This window comes from Hyalella azteca, unplaced genomic scaffold, assembly GCF_000764305.2.
Source record: "Hyalella azteca isolate HAZT.00-mixed unplaced genomic scaffold, Hazt_2.0.2 contig13331, whole genome shotgun sequence".
NCBI classification, from domain to species: domain Eukaryota; kingdom Metazoa; phylum Arthropoda; class Malacostraca; order Amphipoda; family Hyalellidae; genus Hyalella; species Hyalella azteca.
In genome coordinates this window covers 25,638-31,878 of record NW_025943257.1, presented here as the reverse complement: position 1 = coordinate 31,878, position 6,241 = coordinate 25,638, and positions in this window count along the sequence as shown.

Here is a 6,241-nt window from a genome sequence, read left to right as displayed (position 1 = left end):
TAATCATCATAAAGAAACAGTTCCTTGTGTCCTTTTAGGATAGCATGAGTCCGTGTTTCTTCCTAATGGGGGAGGTTTTTTTTTGTAGAGACTAATTTTTTTCTCGCGTCCCTCCCGATACATAAATTTACATGTAATAAATTAGAGGCACTTAATTATCATTGATTATTTTCAAAATTTCCTAAATATTGTTCAAATGAACTGGTCAGGATTGCTTGACTAGATTAAAATCTAACTATGTCACGTCTATTTTAAAAAAATTTCATTTCAAGGCAATAAAAATTTCTTTCCACCTGAACGACACGCTCATTAAGTTGTGCGCACCGCTCAATTCCGTAAATGTTTCCATTCCAGAAGGCACTGAGTCACATGCAAGTCGCCCAAATTCTGCCTGACATCAGCGTAGATTCGTTTTCTAATAAAATTCTTGGTTTCATACAACCGTCCAGCATCATCTCAGATGTAAAATGGCTTGCTACAGTTGCCGAAGTAGCGGTGTACCACTTGTGATGCCAGCGGACATCACTTGCAATGCACGCCCAAATGAAAACAATTTTGTCGGACCTCGTATATGGTGTGAAGGTCACAAGCCATGAAAAACCTTCAATGTACAACCTAATTCAACTGAAACCGAACTTTATTTTTCACACACTCCATAATATAAAATAACTTGTGTTGTTGATATACATGAACAAAAAAACGCAATTGATTCAAATTTCCCCCGCACAAGTTTTGTTGTGACCGTTGTGAAATATTCTCATTCACAAAGAGTGCAAAATGTGATATGAATTCTTGTGGTGGATTCAACACATGAATCTGATTCTGCGAGTAATAGCTTCATCTGAGTTCTGAAGCCACAGCGATGAAGCGGAAGACTTACAAACGTCGCGGCTTTTTGAAGCGCTCTGGGCTGGAATGATGCCCCTGTGAGATCAGTCATATCGTTCTTATCTTGTATTAAACTTTTTTTTCTGAATAGAAACTCGGCTTAGTATTGAAATTATCGAACATAACTTATTGAAACAAGCCAAACTAAATTTATTAAATAAATTGTTAGTAGTTGATTATTTGAATATTTCTGAGGGTCAAAATACCTTGTAATCATAATCAATCACGTTAATCCGAAAATTTCGAAAACTTTTCCGTTCTACTTAATCTATAATTAAGCATACAAAAAATATCATTTGGATAGTTTTGCATGACCAGATGTAATGAAACGTTTTCAACTTCCTAACTTTAAAGGTATAAAAAATCATTCATCTCTCATTATTGAGATGATATAACTCAAAACTTTGCACAAAATGATATAATTTTTGATGATAACATTGTTTATATCAAATACTGAATATTATTGTCATGGGATTGAAATCATTCGGACTATCAAGTAATAACTTATGTCGGTGTTGGTATTCTCTGACATGTTCTGAGTTAGAACGGACTAAGGGTTAGGACTTTCAGTGTCAAGAAAGCAGACATTATTTCTAGCTGAAAACTACTGCGCGATCGAAAAAAATTTGCTTCCAAAATTAATTCTATTATAACTGCTGTAGCTATGTAATTGATTAATTAATATATTCTAGTTTCAAGTAATCAGAATAGTTATAACACATGAATAATAGTCTCCTCCGCATTACAAAAGCAAAATATGGAAATTTAATAGATGTAACTATAAAAAAGCCACATTAGTTTCCTGCAGTGTAACGTGATTCTACAGCATTCTTGGCTGCGGTTAAAAAGTTAATTTTATGTGCATAATGTTGAAAACTTCCATTGACTGCAAAGGTCATGATGTAGGATGTTTTTCTTTTTGCCGCATTTTTCCCGCAAAATGGGGATGATTTTTCCCGTTAAGGCTTCCTTCATTATCCCTCGTGCTCTAATGAAAAAAGTTTGCTTGTTCGAAGCTTTGCAAAATCGAGCAGCTTAAATGATGCAGAATAAAAGAAATGTTGAATTTCTAGACAATTTTGTATGAGTTGCAACATTGAAATAGACATCATGCAGGCAGTTAGCAGTTTGTTTGTGAACGTAATGGTATATAATGATGTATTAGCATCACCATTGATAATTATTAACCAGATATCAACTTGAAACAAATATATCTCTCTAAAAATTTGCCTAAGCTTTAATGATATTTTTTTCAATAAAGCAGTAGTTGTATTCTTTAAAACCATTTCAAATAACTGGCCAAAGTTTTAGTTCTATCTCTTCAGTTATAAAAATCAGAGATAAATAAAATAAATAAAAAACTGTTAAAAACCACGTTTTCTGTTATGTAATGTTATGTAAGAGTTAATGCTTTTCTTTTTTGTCCGTTAAGAAAACGTGTTTTTTTTTAAAGTTTATTTATTTATTTTATTTCTACCTTTTAGTTTAGCAATTTCAGCAATTAAAATCATTTTCCAGGGTTGGCAATTCTGGATGTTCGACAAGAAATTCGATTCCCAACCGTGAATTTTTAAGTTTTTTTTTTAAATTTTTTTTTTTGGTTCTAAAATTTAGGAAAAAAATTTTTTTCATTATTACTTCCGATGATCAAATCTTGAATTGTTCTGCAGCATAAGGATGCATGCCAAATTTCAAGTTCCTGTGATCTTCAGAAACGCTTTAAATTAAGGTTTGAATTTTTGATGACAGACAGAAACGAAATGAAACTAAGAAAAACGTGTTAAAATAAGGAAAATGCACTCAAACATCGGTATAAAATCTTTTTAGCGCATTTTTTCATTTATGGAAAAAAATGCACTATTGTGCTCGCCATGTCCGTCCGTCCGTCTGTCCGTCTGTCTGTCCGTCTGTCCGTGACCTCAAGTTTTCGTCGACGAGAAAATGCGCTCTCTGTCACTCACTGCAGTGAGTAGTGAGTTATATTTTTTTCTTTCACTGTTGATGCATTAAAATTCAGGAACACGCCTTATATAAGATTAGAGAGTCATAAACAACTTCTACAAAATATATCTTCACGCATGAACAACTTCCAATATTGAAATTCAATTCTTAACTGCCATTAAATGTCTATGCTGAAGATCAATAAAATTAGCTTTCACTTGAACTCCAAACTCCGTAAATGTAAGAAATTGCCATATACAGAGCGATAAAAATGTCAAGCATTAAAAAAAGACTACATTGCGCAAAATAGTAATGCGGACGTGGAAAACTTCTGCACATCTCATAAATTGCAATTTTTCTTGTGGATGAAATCAGTGTTTTGATCCGCGGCATCAACGGTCTAACCTTGGACTAAAATTGAACAAATTTCAAACTTTAAAAATGTTGGCGTGTCTGTCATGAACAGCTGCACTACGTGATATATATACACGATTGTATTTTCCATCGCATGTGACCAAAAGAGACCGCGAAAAATCATCAGTTTTTTGCCGAATGATCGCCATGAATAATGATTTCCACTATAATTTTCATGCCAATCAGTAGAAAATATCTCTATCTCATTTCAAACAATTTTATAATCAGATTTCGTCAATAATATCATCAAAAATTAAATACAAAATATTGTATGTTATATGCTCATGCAATGAAGAGAAAATCATTTATATATCTTGACTACATGAATAAAATTATAGTGTGCCGTCAAAAGCGAGGAGATGAAAGGCTAACTGAAGAACTCAGGATTGCTTGAACCAGCGTAATGGACAAATAAATATTTTTGGGATTTACTTCCAAAGATTATTTCGAGCGAGTTTGTTCGGCCGATCGGGAGCTTTGCTGATGTTTTCCTTTCATCTTCCCAAGATTGAAAACTTTACCTTGCCTCGAAGCCAAAGCCCTGAGTCCGTCGTGAGAAACATGTCGATAAGTTTACTGAAATTATTCATATGCGGAATTCATAAACATATTCATGGAAGTATTTAAGATGAATATATTCATGAACCTGGAGGGAGATATTAAACAGGCACCTAGTACTCGTAAAAAGAATTATCAGAGCTCAAAAAATAATGAGTTTATGCTCAATTTAAAACTGAGTAACACAGCAGGAATTGTTACTGTATTGCAATCTAAGGAAGTACAGTAGCAGCTCTTTTTCAAGTACATTTATTTTTTATTATTTAAATGTTCACTAGTAATGAACAGCCGACGCTGTGCATTTATTCATTTACAGATACCAGAATAACATATTTTTTCCAGTTTTTCAAATCGCATCAAGCTGAGCAGACAGATTTTATCATGACATGAATAAGATAACACGCAATTGTTAGCATCCATTGAAATAATGCAATTCATATCACAAATAATTTCAAGGTAAACCAATTATTAATTATCTTAGCCCATTATTACAAGTGATAAACGAGAATACAGGACTTAATTAAACGCGGTATAGGAGTTACACCCTGGTATGTTTGCAACGAAACTTCTCTGAAAGAGACACCGACGCATATATGCATGGTATCATAGATGCGAATCTCTCGCACGCACGGCAAGTTAATCATAAAATTCTGCAGAGCATTGGAACATCTTGAAAATGTTTGTATCATTAAGTGATACTGAAAATAATTGAATAAATCGATAAGGTTTATAAAATTTATAAGATTAATAAAAACTGATAAGATTCATAAAATTGATAAGATTTATAAAAGAATCTAGCAGGTTAGCCCAGCGTATCACGGGATAAATAATTTCTTCACAATCGATAAGAATCCCCCTTCTACCCAATCTTTTAATTCAGGATTGGTGCTGCGTGGCCCGGAATGTGTCAGTTTTTTTCCGAAATTTCCCAGAATTCTGTCAGAACTTTGTCCGAACTTTACCTGAACGAGCGTTTCCCGTTAAGGATGGTCATAGCGAATTTAGACTTTCATCCAGGATTCCGTTAATAATTCTAAATCCTGCATGAATATGAGCATGACTATTAAAATAATAATATTTTAAGCCTTATTGGTCCATCCATCTTCTCCCGTTTTACAATGCCTCATGATTCTTCTACAAAAATAAAATGCCAGGTCCCTGTATTAGAATAGAATAGAATAGAAGTGTCGGCATTGAAGAAATAGGCCCATGGCCTGTTGCCGATTCTTGAACTTTTCGTGACTTGATTCACAAGGGATCCGGCCTTTGGAACCCGATCTATCTATAGCTGACGATTGATTGAGATAGCTGTTGCTCCTGCATAGCTTCGTCTAGTCTGTTTTTGAAGATTTTCATACTCGGAGCGTCAACGATGCTATCAGGGAGGCTGTTCCACATGTCGGTGACTCGAAGCAAGAATATTTTTATCCTGACAACACGGTAGTTATTGCAGTTACGCTCTTAAATAGCTCCACAATGTGATACCTGAAATAAACACACTAACACACTTATTTTGACAAATACTTATTAGAGATATCAACTGACAAACATGCCGGGTTTCTAAAAATCTAAAATCACTTTTCAACAGATGAACATGCATATTTATAAAAATTGAACTCTGACTCACCAGCTGTATAACATTTGGGTTCTAGAAATCATACCCATAACACAGCTTCGGAGAAATTTGCAGGGTTTTGTTAATCAAACAACACACAATAACTGGAAAAGATGGGTTATGAAATCGAAAGCTGACACAACTGATAAACATGTCTGGCTGTAAATATCAAACCAATGACACAACTGGCAAACTTGCAGATGATAAAAATCAAAATTTTAATCACAAAATATATTCTTTTTTTCAGTGATGAAGGGCATTTAAGAGCCTAACATGCATTTTAAAATATGCCAATTTGCCATTTTAATTGAAGCTTTCATTGCTGTCATGTATGCCAGCGTTGGCTTTTACAGGCCTCTTTGATATCGTCACAATTCATTCTGATATTGCGCACTATATAGAATTATATCATGAATATGAGTGTCTTCTCTGCCTTTAAACTTAATGTTAACCTGTCATATAAACATAAAAATTAATTTATTACTTCACAATACTTGCCGAACAGCGCCGCTTATAGTACTTGGAAAAAGATTGCTGCTGCTACTATACAAAAGGTAACGTTCATTCCAGACTGGCCTTGCATTTAGTGGTCATGCTTAACTTTTTGATGTGTCGAATATTATAGCATTCGTCCCAACTATCATGCAGCAGAAGGCACTAATATGCAGAAAATAACGGTTAAACATAGCAAAGTTTATCATAACTATAAAAACTAGAGATGACATGCAATGAAACATGTAAGAGGTGATGAAATACAGCAAGGATTTTATGTTGGCGTCAATTAACCATGACTACCATGAATAATGAAGAACAGACTTCATGGTA